This window comes from Oryctolagus cuniculus, chromosome 10 (genome assembly GCF_051225735.1).
Source record: "Oryctolagus cuniculus isolate XC-2025 breed Fujian yellow rabbit chromosome 10, ASM5122573v1, whole genome shotgun sequence".
NCBI classification, from domain to species: Eukaryota; Metazoa; Chordata; class Mammalia; order Lagomorpha; family Leporidae; genus Oryctolagus; species Oryctolagus cuniculus.
The window spans coordinates 104,655,460-104,672,055 of NC_142876.1; the positions used below are offsets into that span (position 1 = coordinate 104,655,460).

Consider the following 16,596-nt stretch of genomic DNA (forward strand, 5'->3'; position numbering starts at 1 on the left):
AGGGACTAGGGCCAACCTTGGCTGCTTTCCCAGGCCATAGCAGAGAGCTGGATGGGAAGTGGAGCAGCTGGGACTCAAACCACTGCCCATATGGGATGCTGGCACTGCAGGCCAGGGCTTTAACCCACTGTGCCACAGCCTCGGCCCCCAGCCCTGCCCTCTTTCCCTCACAGGAACTTGTTCTTTCCTTTGCCTGCACTTTTTACAGCGTGTAGTGCTCCTTGCACTGGCGTGGCTGTGCGGGGGGCATCCGCTGCCTGTCTACCACCGTGGTCCACTCAGCATCCGGCACAGGGCCCGGTAGGCACTGAACATTGCTCAGGGAATGAGTGATGGCAGCGTTGATGTGAGTTTCTCCAGCATCCCCCTCTCACAGACTGAATAACAAAGCAATCAAATAGCAGTCACACACACACACACCCGCCAGGAAGAAGGAGCCTTACCTGGCAGGAGCAGAGCACTGCAAGGGGACAGGCGGCCCGTCCAAGCAGGCTGGAGGCAAGGGGGAGTTTCCAAGGGCAAAGCTAGGGAGGCTCACGTGGGATATTTCAAAACTGGAATCCCCAGCCACCGTGACCAGTATCCGGGGGGATGTTAGGTTGAAATCCATGCAGTTTCTTCATAATGCACACTTTCAGCAACTTTTTGAAGATCCCTTGTGTGTGGACATCAAAGTTTATATGCATGTTTTTTTTTTAAATCTACTTTATTTGAAAGACAAAGTTACAGAGAGATGTAGCGCCAGAGAGAGAGGTTTTCCATCCACTGGTTCACTCCCCAAATGGCTGCAATGGCCAGAGCTGAGCTGGTCCGAAGTCAGGAGCCAGGAGGTTCTTTCAGGTCTCTCAAGTGGGTGCAGGGGTCCAAGGACTTGGGCCATCTTCCACTGCTTTCCCAGGCCATAGCAGAGAGCCGGATTGGAAGTGGAGCAGCCAGGTCTCAAACCGGCGCCCATATGGCATGCTGGCACTGCAAGCAGTGACTTTACCTGCTATGCCACAGCGGCAGCCCCGCGTCTTTTTTTTTTTTTTTTTTTTTTTTAATATTTATTTGAAAGAGTTACAGAGAGATGTAGAGTCGAGAGAGAGAGAGAGAGAGGTCTTCCACTCACTGGTTCACTCCCCAAATGGCTGTAATGGCCAGAGCTGAGCTGGTCCGAAGCCAGGAGCTAGGAGCTGCTTTCAGGTCTCCCATGTGGGTGCAGGAGCCCAAGGACTTGGGCCATCCTCTACTGCTTTCCCAGGCCATAGCAGAGAGCTGGATCGGAAGTGGAGCAGCCGGAACTTGAACCAGCGCCCATATGGGATGCCAGCACTGCAGGTGGCGGCTTTATCGCTACACCACAGTGCCAGCCCCTGTACGCATCTTTAAAATTCCCTATTTTTGCACAGCTTTTTCTAAGTTCCCCCTTATGCCTCTGTAGTGGAAGGACTATTTTGAGCCTTTCATTTTGAGAAACAGCAGACCCAGGAAAGCTCACGGGAGCCTAAGTTTCCCTTTTGGAAGGGAATTTACATCCATAAAGGGAATTCCCACTTGAAGGATCATTCCCTGCTCTGCACCGGGAAGAAGAGCCTGGTCTTGAGCCACAGAGACCCTCCTTGACTGCAGGCACCAGAGCCTTAGCTTTGGCTGTCACACTTCACTGGGGTCCAGGTGCCTCCTCTGGCCCCTGTGGCCTGAGCTTCTCTAACCCCCGAGACACCTGCAGATAAGAGACGGCCTCACCAGTTTCAGGTGGAGGAGGAGATGCGAGGAAGCTCACGTCGCTCCCTCCTCCTTCCCTGGCTCTCTAGGACTCACCCCCACTCCCTTCTCCCAAGGGAAACTCACGACCGCCTACGGATCCTCCCATGGGGTGTTTCCTCCATCATCTTCAGACCCTATACCCAGGCAAAGAAATGAAGCCAGAGAAACTCATCTTTTTCTGTAATTCAGTTTGGCCACAGTATAAACTAGAGAATAATAGTCAATGGCCTGAAAATGGAACTGTAACTCCCAAATCCTCCAGAGACTTGGATAGCTTCATGGATCACCATGGAAAACGGCCTGAGGCTCTCTGTGGGCATTTTTCTGTCTCCACGACCATCCCTTGCTCCGTCAGTCTTGCATTACGTACCAGATCCTCCTCCTCAGGGAAAAGATGAGCCTTTAATCCCTGAGCCTCTGAAAGGGGACGGCAAACCCGTCCTCTGAACACCTCCAGGATCAGCCTGACAGACGCAGACCACGGCCATCCGCCGGGTCCCCTCTGCCTCATTGTGTGGCCTCGGCTCCCCCTGTGGAGCTCCCTCATCCCCCGAACTCTCGTCCTGGTCTCCTCCTCCTCCTGGCTCCCCACCTTTCTCCCCCTGCACCCACGCACGCACGTTGGAGCAGCCACTCTCAGAGGATTGTCCCCTCCTCCCACCTGTTCCCCTTCCTTCTCTCCTACCACCTGCTTGCACTCACTATGGCTGCGGCTGGCTCCTGCCGCCTACCCCTATCTTGCCCCTCCGTGGGGGTGGTTGGTGTGGATGCCATCAGTGATGTCCACTTGTCCCTCTGATCTGGCTCAAATCAAAAAGCACCTTGGCTCCCACACCATGGACCCTGCCCAGTCTGCCAGAGGGTTCCTCTACCTTACTCCATAACCTGGCTTCCCGAGGTGTTTGTTATTATCCCCTCATCAGCTACACCTGAAGAGAAGGCCTCTGTCTGGGCTGCCACCATGGCTCTTGCTGATTCCTTACACACTGGGACCCACAGAGATACCGCGCTATAGCAGGTGCAGTTCCTTCTAGTTATCCCAAATGGAATTGCCAGTCTGGTTTTGGGGCCCATTTTCTAACCTGTAGTTTACAGGGAAGGAAAAAGGCAGCCCTTAAGGCTGTTAATTATGATAAAATTCAAGAGATCACCCAGAAACCTGAAGAAACGTCCACAGCTTTTATGAGCCAACTCCTGGAGGCCCTCATGTACACCAACTTGGAGCTGGCGTCGGGGGCGGGGAGACTCCCTCTCCACACTCTTATTTCCCAGGAAGCCCCGGGGTCAGGGGAAAAAAAGCTCCAGGCCTCTCCAATGGACCTCATAAAAGCCATCTTCAAGGTCTTTAGTGGGAGGGAGAACTCAAAAGATTTAAAACTCAAAAGAGATCAGGCTGAATACTAGCTACATGCTTCTGCGCTTCAAGGAGGCCAGACAAGAACCTCTGGCCAATGCCCTTCAGAACCTCCTGGGTCTTGTGTCAATGCAACAGCGCTGGACCCTGGGCAAGAGCCTGCCCCAGTCCCTGGGCTGCCCTGGGGCCATTCCCAGCAAGTAAGATAAGAAGACTCTGGAAGACTAAGTGACCCCACCTCCCTGGAAGCCGTGTCACTCCTTCCAGTCCCAGACCTGAGCCGGGATTGTCCCTTCCTGACCTGTGAGGACTGGATAGGCCCAGAGTCAAGGGCCCCCACCATCACCATCACCATCATCATCATCACCATCGCCAGTGAGGACCCCAAGGTTTGGCTCAAGGTAGCAGGTAAGCTGATGGCCTCTGTCTTAGACACGGGTGCAATATATTTGGTTTTATGAGGACATGCAAGAACTTTAGTTCCTTGATCTCTCTCTATTATGGGGGTCAGTGTTCAAATTTCACAGCCGCTCAGGGTTCAGCCTCTCATCTGCTCAACCGGATCTCCCATCTTTACTCACAGCTTCCTTATCCCACCTGCCTGTCTGATTCCTCTTCTTGGACAGCACATGTCGACGAAGCTACTCTCCATCAATACCTTAACAGCCTCCCAACCCTCACCTGCCTCCTCTCCCATTGCTTCCCCCTCTCCTGAAACCACTAATCTTTCACAAGTTCCAAATATCCTTTCCCAGTGAGCAGAACCCTTCATCTGGGGCACTCAACACACCTCAATTGCCCTCCATCATACCCCCATAAAAATCCCTCATTCCCTAAAAAAAAAAAATCCTCAATAGCCCCTCATTCCACCGGGCTTGCAAGGTCCTCAACCTATAATCACTGGCCTGCTATCACCTGGGCTACTCAGGCCAGCTAATACCCCTTGGAGGTCTTCTGTTGTTCCTGTCAAAAAACCTGATGGAAGAGACTGCCAGGTGCAGGTTTTGCCTATCATAAACGAGGTTTCACTCCTCCTAGTCCTGGCTGTCCCTGACCCGTACACCCTGCTGTCCTCTCCTCTCCTCCCCTACCCGCTCACTTCACCACTAAAGATCTTAAAGACACTTTCTGTACTGTTCCTCTTGACTCTACCGCCCAAGATCTTTTTGCATTTACCTGGGCAGATCCCTCTACTGAGATTTCTCAACAGCTAACCCAGACAGTCCTCCCCCAGGGGTTCAGGGGCAGCCCTCATCTCTGGAAGGGCCTTATCAAAGGACCTCCATTCTTTGTCCTTACAACCCAGCACTCTCCAGGACGTGGACGTGTGGCCTTTCCTTAACCAGGTGGTCCAGCTTCTCCACTTCCTAGCTTGCTGGGACTATGGAGTTTCCCCCAGAATGGGTCAGCGTTTTGAGCCGAGGTAACTTAAGGTTACACACAAGAGTGTGTGTCTTTAACCCACTCTGCCACAATTCCAGCAGGATTGTATGTCTTTAATTGTCCAGGTCCCTGTCCCCCGATCAAAATCAGACCTTCTGTCTGAGGGTTGGCAGTTTCTTCTGCTGTGAATACCAGGTTTTGGCCTTGTTACTCAACCGTATATCATGCAGCCTTCGGGGGAGCCCCTTGAGCCCTTAGCCTCTATCAGGACAGCCATCCATCAACCAAAAAGGGCCCTCATCCCAGCCCCAGCCCTGGCTCTCCAGTCCTCTAGACCCTTCCATGTATGTCTAGACACAAAGGGGGCTCCGCACTTGGTCTGCTTACCCAGTTGTCTGGCCCTGACGTGCAACCAGTCGCATACTCCTCTAAGCAGCTGGGTAACACAGTGCTGGGCTGGCCAGCCTGTCTCCACACTGCTGCTGCAGCTTCACAACTCAAAATTAGTTCTTCCTCAAAGTGTCAACCTACACACCTCACATTCTATCCAGACCCTTCTGTCCCATCAAACACTGTGATTCTGGATTCCTGGTCACAGACCCTCGCTGCCACCCTTCTACAAAACCCCAGCACCCCTCTCCGCAGGTGCTGCTCCGTCAGTCCAGTCACTGTGCCCCCGGCTCCCGCCCTCCCTGACCCTAAGGACCTCCAACATGACTGTGATGTAAGCCCCTTTCCCAACACGTCCAGTCCCCTTTGCCTAAACCCCTTCTTCACTGGTTTATAGTTGGGAGCTTGACTAAAACGAGGGGCTCCTCTGTGCCGTTGGCAGAGTCGGCTCCTTTCAGCCCCAGGCACAACCTCACAGCAGGCAGAGCTTATTACTCTTACCGGAGCCCCCAAGCTGGCCGAAGGCCTACAAGTAAACACATACGCAGATTCCAAATACACCTACCAGGTCCCACGTGCCCATGCCTCCGTTTGGCAAGGAAAAGGATGTATTTCAACTTGGGCCCCCCCAGCATCCATGGCACCCTCATTCGGAAGCCACTCCAGGCTGCAACACTCCCACCCAAGCAGCCATGCTCCACTGCAGAGCACATCAGAGGAGAAAAAAATAAAAACCCTCTTTCGTTGCCATGGGAAACAACAGGGCACTAACCAGGCCGTCCAGACCACTTTCCAGCACCCTCCCTGCTCTCAGCCCTCCCCCTGAGCCTGCCCGGTACCCACCAGGAGAAAATACTGATTTGCCCTTACAGGGAGGAAGTACAGAGAATGGCTGGCTTCTTAAAAAGCGCAAGGTAATACTTCCGATCCAGGGGCTGTTAGGCCTTCTCACCTCCCTGCAAAACCAATCCGGTTTACGACACGGACTCCTTACTCTCCTACTTTCTCACCGGTTACTCTTATCTCCCCCCTGGCCTCTCTGCTGTCTCTTCATCCTGTCCCGTTTGCCAGAAGGCTTCTCCCTGCAACCATCTTCAGTCCCCGGTCCTTCCCACCCCACCAGACCAGAGGGCAGATTCCTGGGCAGGACTGGAAAACACACTTCACCCCTAAGTCTCCGGTCACAAAGATCAAATGTGCGTTTCTCCGGGTGGGTGGAGGCTTACCCTTGCTCATCAGAGAGAGCAGATACCGTGACAACCTTTCTTGTAACAGAAATCATCCCCCCCCCCCCGATTCGGCCTCTCTGCCTCCATTCAATCAGATAATGGGCTGGCTTTCATTCCATCCCATTAACTGGCCGCCTCCTTGCCTTCTGTGAACCCTAAAACATCCTAAACCTAACGCAAGCCCGTTGAGCGAGTGTGTGACACCCTTTCTTCCTGGCTTGGGGTTTTCACCCCTGAAGTCCGGGGTGGGGCGCATTTTCTGTTAGCACGGCCCTGATGCCTGCGATTGGCATTTGTGATTGACATCTAGGAGCTGCATACCTCCGGGCTCTCGGCCCATGGGGCTACACACTAGACTTCCCTAGTTGGGCTGGGTTCCCATTTTTATCAGAAATACTTTAAGCGCAGGTTGTTAGGTTTGAGATTTTTTCGGAGTTCTAAGGAGGCAAGGAGCCGGCCAGTTAAAAGCAGAAAAAGACTTTCATCATAGAAAAGATGGCACAGAGAAGCTTGAGGGAGGATTGCAAGATTCTGAGAGTGAGCGTTCAGCCCTCTGGGCGGTGGCCATTGGCGCAAGGTGCACGTCTCAGGGAGGAACCTGTGTGACTTCGGGAGGGGCACGGTGATGACTCCAGCCGCAGGCAAGCATCAGCGTAAGACGGTGCGCGAGGCAAGGTTGCCTCCAGGAAGCAGACACAGGTTGTTTGCTGCTCTCTGAGGCATTTCTGGGAGCTCCAGGTGTGTCTTTTTAGGTCCCCTGAGAAGCAGATACCAACGTGGGATTAGACACACAAGAGATATGTTGGAGAGACCACGAGGGCGGGAGAAGGAGGAGGCTGGGAGAACCTTCAGACTGCTGGGGGGTCTGACCCTCGCAAAGGAGAGAAGGGAGGAAGGAAGGTCTTAGGCTGCTGCTAAGGAAATGCTCGGATCAAGGCCGCCTGTCGGTGGAGCCCCCCAGCACTCAGCAATGGACTGCTGCTAGCACTCCCAGCTGCTCAGCCATGGGGTGCACACACCGAGGGAGGTCTGCTTGCAGCATCAACATGGTGGTGGGACCAGAGTGCAGCCTCTGGGGCTGTGCAATCACACTCCCCACAGTGGGAGGCTGGGGCGCCCCCCAGAGAGCCCACTGTCCCCGCTGCCTTGCTGGCAGTCCGCCTGGGCCCTCTCCAGTGCCAGCCAGCTCCGTTCCCAACAGGCCATTCCCGCCATGGAGAGAGGGTCGCCCGGGACAGCCAGCCCCCGAGCAGAGAGAGGGCCGGAGGAGCGGGCAGCTTAACCTCAGTGAAGGCTGCATAACCTCACAGGAAACCAAACCATGAAATCATTTTTAACACAAAAGGCCCATTTATTTTGACAAGGAAAAAAACCGGGGGCTCCAGCCAGCCCTCGGATGTGGTGGGTGTGCTGTGGGTGTCGGCTGTGTCTTGCGGTGAATCCAAAGCTCTTGCAAAGCAAGGAGCAGAAGTCTTGCCACGTCTGTGCTTTTGTCATAGGTTTAGAGGATGGTGAGTATTTTGCAGAAGGATAAAATACCCGAACAACTGCCAGGCTCGCAAAACTTTCGGATGCAGTGTCCCAGCCTCCTGCCCGGAGGTGTGCCCAAGGCAGCAGAAAAAGTTTTAAAAGTCCTGTATTTGGAGCTATGATTGTAGTTAAACCGCCACTGCTGACACCAGCATTCCATATGGGCGCCAGTTTGAGTCCCGGCTGCCCCACTTCCGATCCAGCTCCCTGCTCATGGCCTAGGAAAGCAGGGGAAGATGGCCCAAGTGCTTGAGCCCCTGTACTCTCGTGGGAGACCCAGAAGAAGCTCCTAAGGCCGGTGCTGCGCTGATCCAAAGCCAGAAGCCAAGTGCTTCCTCCTGGTCTCCCATGCGGGTGCAGGGCCCAAGCACTTGGGCCATCCTTCACTGCCCTCCCGGGCCACAGCAGAGAGCTGGACTGGAAGAGGAGCAACCGGGACTAGAACCTGGCACCCATAAGGGATGCCGGTGCTGCAGGTGGAGGAGTAACCTAGTGAGCCATGGCACCGGCCCCTGTGCATGTTTCTGACTTGGACCCATCCTACATGTGAAGACAAGAACGTCCCCTCCCCTAAAATAAGAGACTCTGGCGTTAGTTCCTCCCTTGTAGGAAACTGCTCCCGATGCATTTCTCAGCACTCGCCAGGAAGGAGGCCTGCCATTTTGGGTGGGTAATCAGTTCATTTTCTAGCATCTTCTAGGTTTTCCTAAGGCTGCCCTCAAGCTGCGAGGAGCCTCTTTTGTAGCTCCCGCCGTAGCCATGTGGGTTAAGAGAAACGACTTCACAGGGACATTTTACTGTTTAATTGTGTTTAATGTAGCCCAAACATCCCCAAGTCTTCCAGCTTTCTAGAGTCCCTCGTGTGTTTACTTCCCAAACAGAACCAACCCAGTCACTACTCCCATGACACTGGGAAGCTTATGTCCCCTCCTCACTGACCCCGGTCCTTTCAAGGTCACCAGGGACCCTCCTGTCGCAAAGCCAGCAGGTGCCTTCCAGTTCTCCTCTGCACTCCACTGAGTCTATCCTGTCCCCTTCTCCCACCTTTGGCTGCTGGGCTTGAACTTCGTTTTCTCTCTGAACTCCAGGACTGGGTCCAAGGCCTTGGGTCCTTCTCTGATTCAACCTCTGCGCAGGCAAACTCACTCAGGCCCAAGGCTCCAAATTTCACATCCGGCCAGATCTTGCCTGCGACCGCTCCATTGACTTCTCTGCTGTTTGGAGGGCAGCCCCTGGCTAACTTCGTCCCAGTTCTTGTCTCCACTCAAGAAAGAATTCAAGAAAAGGTGAGCAGGAACTTAAGATTTGTTTAGAGCAAAAGTACATACTCAAGGAATAAGAGCGGGCAGCTGAGAGAGCGAGCGAGCGAGCGAGCTACAGTTAACAAGGTTTGGGGCTGTTCTGTTCTAGCGTAGTTTGCATAATCTGGGGGTGGTGTCTGGGGTATGGCTTGATTGAATACTCAAAGGAGGTGGGATTTGAGACAAAGAGTTGAGTATCACCCATTTCCATGCCCTTTGTTTGGAAACCTCGAAAGTATCATGGCGTCAGGTGCATTTTGGGAGTGGTTTTGTTGCCCAACAATCCCCTCAAAATAGTGAGAGGTGTTGCTGTAGAACCCCCAAGCCGGGTCTGCTTGCCCAACGCGGATCATTGACGTCGGACTGGTGGGAGACCATAGGTGTTTATTGCAAAGCATGGAGAAAGGAACTGGGCGGCCGTGGCTCAATTCCAGGGCTCCCCCAAGGAGTCACGGGTGAAGGTTCTTCAAGGTTGAAATTGAGGCTGAGAGGTGTGTGATCGGCTCAGGTCCAGGTCCCTGGTTGGTCGGTGGTGCTGCAGATCTTGCTTTGATTGGCTGGTGATGCTGCACTCGTTAGGGAATTTCTCGTGGCCAGGTGGGCTGCATGCAGTTGGTCTGGGGTTATGTGCAGGAGGCAGATAAATCCCGCCCAGACCTGGAATTCCCCTAAACAAGCCCCTTTGGACAATACTGGTCACCAGGGTTCTCATCTACTGGAGGAGCAAATGAGTCCACTGATTGCAACATTGTAAAGCCAGTTGGATCACTCCCTCAAGGCAGGGAGTTCCTTTTGATTAAAAAAAAAAAAAAAAAAAAAAAAAAGGACAGGCAAGGGAGACAGACTAGAGGGTGGGTTCTGCTTTTACATTATAGGGCCTTGTTTTTGGGTGGTACCCACAGGACTGTGGCACAGGTGGGGCTGCAGCATGGGTGCTGGCACTCCTCGGCTGCTTTTTAAGATTTATTTACTTATTTGAAAGGCAGAGTAAGAGATAGAGGAGAGATGGAGAGACAGAGGCCTTCCATCTGCTGATTCCCTCCCCAGATGGCCACAATGGCCAGGGCTGGGACAGGTCAAAAGCTGGAGCCTGGAACTCCATCCGGGTCTCCCACATGGGGGCAGGGACCCAGGCACTTGGACCATCTTCTTCTGCTTTCCCAGGTGCATTAGCAGGGAGATGGATCAGAAGTGAAGCGGCTGGGACTGGAACTGGCGCCCATATGGGATGCTGGTGTCACAGGTAGTGGCTTAATCCACTCTGTCACAACACCAGCCCCCTTTGGTTCCTTTTGTGCAAACTGTCCCCCTACACGCGTCATCCGCTTCTCCCCAGATCTGCCCAGGTTGCTCAGACAGGAAACAGGAATTCTCCTTGCTCTTTCCCTCCGTCAATGATCTTGTCTACTCCACCCCCAGTGTGTCTCACCCAGCCTAGTGCTTGAAACTGTCTACACTGCAGTCTGCACTCAGTCGGCCCCTGATCTACCCCTGTGCTCTCAGGTGCTCCGCCAGCCTTCTCCCCCTCTCAGCTGCCTCCCCGTGGCGGGTAATAGGAAATGGACTCCCTGGCTCTTTGTCCCTGTTTCTGGCCCAGAGCTCCGAAAACCCCCGGAACTCCCTGAGTGCTGGAAGTGCGCTTTGTTGTTCATGGGGGGGGGGGGTGCCTGGAGATGACTCCCACCCCCAACCTTGCCTTACGCAGTGCCTCCATCTGGCTGTTCCCAGATTGCATCTTTTGTAATAAACAGCTGTAAATGAAGTGTTTTTCCGAGTTTCGTGAGTCATTCCAGCCAATTATTCAACCTGAGGAGGGGGCTGTGGGAACCCCTGGCGTAGTAGTAGCCAAGTCAGACAGCAAGTCCAGCCTGGGGACCTGGGACTCGGGGCTGGCGTATGAAGTGGCTGCAGTCCTGGGAAACCGAGTCATTGACTTGAGGAGTCTGTGCTAACTCTTGACTGTCACACTTGAATTGGGCTGTCGTTCACCCAGTTGCCTGTTGGGGAATTGGAGAAGTGCTTGGTGTGGAAAACCCACACACTTGGCATCATTAGAAAGATTGCACCAAGCTTCCCTCATTGGCAGCCAACCACCTGTCCCCTGTCCCCAAGTCCATTATGTGGTACCCACGTTCATCTTGATAGAGCTCGGGCCAGGTTGTGTTACCTTCTGGCTAATCCTGGATGGCAAACCCAGTAAGGGGCAGTGAGAGCCCACCTGCCCCAGCCCGCCCATCTCAACACCCTTGGGTGGGGGTGCCACCCTCCCCGCTGTGGGGACACTGCTCCCGGTACCCGAGTGCCTGACATCCCCAAACCTTCACATCTCCCCGGCAGGCTCTCTTGAAGTGCCTGTGACTCTGTGTTATGGAGACCTGTCAGCTCCCACTTTTCTTTATCTCCTCTGTCTAGACTCCGAGCAGCCTGGGCTTGTTTCTGTGTGTGGTGAGGGGTGGGGAGGGCTGACTGTTCCTAACCAAGGCTGATTGCCCCGAGCCATCTGCTTGGGTGCCTTGCTGTCAGCAAGGGCCGGCGTTGTAGCATCGCGGGTAATGCTGCTGTCCGTGATGCTGGATGCACGTGGGCCCCAGTTTAAGACCCAGCTGCTGCACTTCTGATCCAGCTCCCTGCTAATGCACCTGTGAAAGCAGAGGGAGATGGCCCAAGTGCTTAGGCCCCTGCACCCACATGGGAGACCTGGAAGACGCTCCTGGCTTCAACCTGGCACAGGCTTAGCCATTGAGGGCATTGGAGAAGTGAACCAGTGGATAAATGAGCTCTCTCTCTGTCTCTCCTTCATTGTTACTCTTCATTTCAAATAAATATAATTAAACCTGAGAGACAGAGAGAGAGAGAGAGAGAGAGAGAGAGAGAGAGAGAGAGAAAGGAATTTGCTCCTCATAGCTCCTACTGAATTCTTGGGCAGGACACTGGAACACTGTGTTTTCTACATTCCAGAGCCAAATTCCAGGAGATGATCCGCTCCCTGGCTGCAGTGACGACTTGGTATTTGCAGCTCCTGCTCTGACGCAGGGCAGCTCACCCTTGAGCCCAGGGTGATGACCTGCCTGGCCAAGCTGGACCAGTGAGAGTTCCTGCCCTGAGATTTGGAACTGGGGGCAGAAGCACAGGGAGTCACTCTCCCAGGGGGCACTCAGACTGTACCAGGTGGGACCTGGGATGTGTGAAGGTCAGCTGACAGTCTGTGGCGAGCAGAGGAGACGAGTGAGGCAGTGCATCCCACGGAGCACCTTGCTCCGCACACCTGGCGCCAGCTGCATCCCATGTCCTTCCATGTGGGCCCTGTTTCCTTAAGCTAGGTGGAGATGGACCCATCACTTGCAAAAATAATAGCCATACGTCACACAGAAGGGAAGTATACGAAGACTCAGCCTGTGGGTGATTCATTCACGGGGACCACCTCTTTCTGGTCCTGACTCAGGAGTCAGGCCTCCTGAGTTTGAATGCCATCTTGGACTCTGTATGTCCCTGAACGTGTCAGTTCACTCTCAGACTCAGTGTCTGTCAGTGTTTGTCAGTAAAATGGGGGTAATAATGCCCAACCGTGCTCTGGTGTTGATAAAGGAATAAAATCATGATAGCACCAAGGCTGTTCTGGGGATCAGGACTTCTTTATCCTCTGACCAAAAGCCGCTGTGCCCAGGCAACAGGTGAACTAGCGCGGCATCACAAGTCTCAAAGATGAGGCCCACACCTTAATGCAACATTGTTCCTGCAGGAATCTATCCCGAGGGAATTATATTGAACTAATTATATGAAGAACTAATTATATTGATGAACTTGGTTTTCATCATAGCCAAGAAATGGGAACCAACCAACAGTGGGGGCTGTTTTTTCTTTAAAAAAAAAAAGATATATTTTATTTTATTTATGTCGGAATTATGAAAAAGATATATTTTATTTTATTTATGTCGGAATTATGGAGAGAGAGGGACAGACAGAGAGTTCTTTTTTTTTTTTACAAACAATTCTGTTATTTATTTATTTTGAATTAAAAAAAGTGGCCAAAATAACAATACTAGTGGCTCTGCATACAAAACACAATGTATTATTTCACATTTACAAAACCGCCGTTATGTACAGCACTGCGTGTTCACAGAACTCGGCAGACTCCGGGGACAGGCGCGACGCAGCGAGGGGAGGGGAGGGGTCCAGAATGAGGAACAGCGACTGGTGCTTCCCACTGCTCGGATCAAAGGCAAAGTACAGACGTGGAACCTCTTGGGCCGTGGACTAAACAAGGGGCCATCCCGCCCTCTCACCTCATTTCCTGGGTAGCCCTCCCCACGCCCCACTCTTCCAGAAGCTCAGCTCCAGCTCAGGTAAGAGCCCGAGGCTGCTGTTATCTGTGGGAACAGAGGGCCAGAGTGCCAAGGAGGGGCACGCGGGCTGGGTCAACCCAGGACACCCGGTCCCTGAGCTCTGGCCCCGGGGCATGGCTGGCCTTGTAGGGAGGGACCACCGGAGAAGCGAAGCTCTCTGCAACCCGGAGGCGGGGCAGAGAGTTCTTCCATCCGCTAGTTCATTCCCCAAAGTGCCATAATGACACAGGCTGGGCCAGGCCAAAGCCTGGAGCCTCTTCCAGGTCTCCCATGTGGGTGCAGGGGCCCAAGCACTTGGGCCACCTTGCACTGCTTCCCCGGGTACATCAGCAGAGCAGCCAGGACTAGAAATGCCACCCACGTGGGATGCCGGTACTGCAGGCGGAGGCTTTGCTGTGCCACAGTTCAGCTTCTTCCAGGTCTCCCATGTGGGTGCAGGGGCCCTAGCACTTGGGCCATCCTCCACTGCTTTCCTAGGCCATTAACAGGGAGATGGATCAGAAATGGAGCAGCCGGGACTGGAACGGCTTCCTCTATGGGATGACAACACCACAGGCAGGGGCTTAACTTCTACACCACAAAACCAGCCTCCCTGGTGGTGTATTTTATTTATTTTTTAAAATTTATTTATTTATTTATTTGAAGGCAGAGTTACAGAGAGGCAGAGGCAGAGAGAGAGAGAGAGAGAGGTCTTCCATCCTCTGGTTCACTGCCCAGATGGCTGCAATGGCTGGATCTGTGCCGATCTGAAGCCAGGAGCCAGGAGCTTCTTCTGGGTCTCCCACATGGGTGCAGGGGCTCAAGGACTTGGGCCATCCTCTGCTGCTTTCCCAGGCCATAGCAGAGAGCTGGATTGGAAGAGGAGCAGCTAGGACTTGAACCCACGCCCGTAAAGGAGGCCGGCACTGCAGGCCGGGGCTTTAATCCACTGTGCCACAGCGCCAGTCCCAAACTGGTAGTTTTCTGCAACCAAACTCACACCCAGCCTTCACATTCATAGCATGATTATAGGATTTGAAAAGTATATGAATTCCTCGTATGCGCTAGGGGCAGCGTGGGTCGTGATGGGACACACGGCTTCTTGTCTCAGTGCTGCAGGTGCTTCTCTGTGTTTCTGTTCCCTTGAGCACGCTTGTAAGAAGGAAATGTGGATCCTTCCGTGAGGGCCGGGGCCCCTGGTGCACAGAGACCCCTCCTGGTCCTGGGCAAGCCTCGTGTTTTTCCTAGTTGGATCACTGACTCCCGGGTTTACGTTTCTGCTTGTTTGCTTTTGCTGTCAGTAATGGCCTTGCCCCCTCCCACTCAGCAGCAACTGTGACAAACTTATTCAGAAGGATTTAAGTGATGAGAAATGTATTCTGCATAAATACCTATGTATTCTGCATAAATTAAAATTTGAATTAGGAAAGATTACATACACATAATTATGTAGTATAAATATGTAACTTCTGAAGTATAAGAAAAATCATGCCCATGAGCCTAATTCAGTTTAAGAACTGGAATATTCTCTGTGAAAATTCATGTGTTTCTGTCCCCAGTAACACAGGGAGGTAACCAATACCTGAAATTTAAATTTTTCCCCACTTATATTTAACTGTATTTTTATAAAAAGATTTATTTATTTATTTGAGAGGCCAAGTTACAGACAGAGGCATAGGTCTTCCCTTCACTGGTTCACTGCCCAGATGGCTGCAACAGCTGGGGCTGCGCCGATTGGAAGCCAGGACCCAGGAGCTTGCTCCAGGTCTCCCATGTGGGTGCAGGGGCCCAGGGACTTGGGCCATCTTCTGCTGCTTTCCCAGGAGATAGCAGAGAGCTGGATTGGAAGTGGAGCAGCCAGGACTTGAACCGGTGCCCCAATGGGATGCCAGCACTGCAGGTGGAGACTTAGCCCACTATGCCACAGCACCAGCTCCCCACTTTTTCCCCCTGTACTTTTGCCTGTTTCTGAACTTTATAAAAATAATCTTTCTGTAAGTTGTGGGTTCACTCTCCAGTTGTCCACAATAACTAGTGCTAGGCTAGGCCAAAGCCAGGAGCCAGGAGCTCCATCTGGGTCTCCCAGGGAATGAATTAGCAGAGGAACTGGATTGAACCCAGGCACTCTGACATGGGATGCGAGTGTCCCAAGAGGCATCTTAATTGCTGTGCCACAACTCCTGCCTCGGGAATTAGTCTTCTGGACCACATGATGTATCCACAATAATCCAGAAATTTCTATATATGTATGTGTGCTTGCTTTCTTTCTTTCTCTCTTTCTCTTTCTCTCTCTCTCTCTCTCTCTCTCTCTCTCTGTCTCTCTCTTTCTCTCTCTCTCTCTTTCTCTCTCTCTCTCTCTTTTCTAACCCATTCTCCCATTGGTGGGCTTTGAGGCTGTTGGTGGGGTTTTGCTATCACTCGCAGTACTGGGTGTGTGTACTCCTGGGGACGGCTGCAGCACTGGAGTAGCTGGTTGATGTCATCATTTGCTGCTTCCCAGGCACGTTAGCAGGAAGCTGGATGGGTCAGAGTAGCTGGGACTCTGACCGGGATGTGGGCATCAGGTGGTGGCTTAACTCACTGCAATAATTCCTTGAACCAAAATAAGCTTAATTCTGTTTTCCATGAACATCTTGAAGTACTCTTGTCCATGTTTTATTTTTTAATTTTAAAAATTGTGCATGAGTAGCCAGAGATGAGGGCTAGTGCAGAAGTCAGCCCTTCGGTTCCACGTATCCTGTTAAGCACCTTCTGCGGCCCTGAGAGGGGCTGGGCTGAGGTCAGAGCAGCCTCTCTCCACTGCGGTGTGGGCGAGGCCATGGGACTGCGGCTGGAGCTGCTTGTGGGTCAAGGGCCGGCTCAGCCCTGAGACGGGTGAGAGTGGGCTCCACCGCCAGGCAGGGCCACACACTCAGGGCAGGTCCCGGTCCTAAGATCAGGGCATGGCTCAGGCAACTTTCCAGGGCCGAACACCAGGAAACAAGGGCTCGTTACAAGCATCAGGAAGGGAACTTCATTGCAGCTGCCTCTCTCCATTCATGGGACAATTTCCACAGTGAGACCGGGGCCCAGAGAAGCCAAGGTTCGGGGAACAGAGCCAAGGGGGCTGGGGCTTCCTGGCTGGCTCTGGACGTCAGTGGGATGGAAAGAGCCCAAGGAGACCTTGGTTCTTAATTCACCGTCATCTGCTCAGCTCCAACAGAAGGGTTCTTTTCAGAGTGCTCCCCGAAGCGGCCCTCCAGCTCGGGAACACACACGGCATTGTGCGTGTGCGCGGGCCATTTCTATAGCCCAGCAAAAGCGACAGAAAGGTCCTTTCAGTTTCCTGCAAAATAAGC

General features: G+C 53.0%; 1 long non-coding RNA gene across 3 annotated transcripts; it reads left to right on the plus strand.

Annotated features, from left to right (window-relative positions):
* The first annotated feature begins 1,486 nt into the window (after nucleotides 1–1,486).
* LOC138843969 (uncharacterized) lies at nucleotides 1,487–12,762 on the plus strand. 3 transcript variants are annotated; one of them, XR_016214332.1, is made up of 4 exons: nucleotides 1,487–3,511; nucleotides 8,724–8,921; nucleotides 10,101–10,179; nucleotides 10,273–10,649. It is a non-coding gene; the product is annotated as an uncharacterized LOC138843969 (long non-coding RNA). The 3 variants fall into 3 exon arrangements; XR_016214331.1 differs by having other exon boundaries at nucleotides 1,494–3,511; nucleotides 10,101–10,640; XR_011379222.2 differs by lacking the exons at nucleotides 10,101–10,179; nucleotides 10,273–10,649 and adding an exon at nucleotides 11,895–12,762 and having other exon boundaries at nucleotides 1,496–3,511.
* Nucleotides 12,763–16,596: the final 3,834 nt, after the last annotated feature.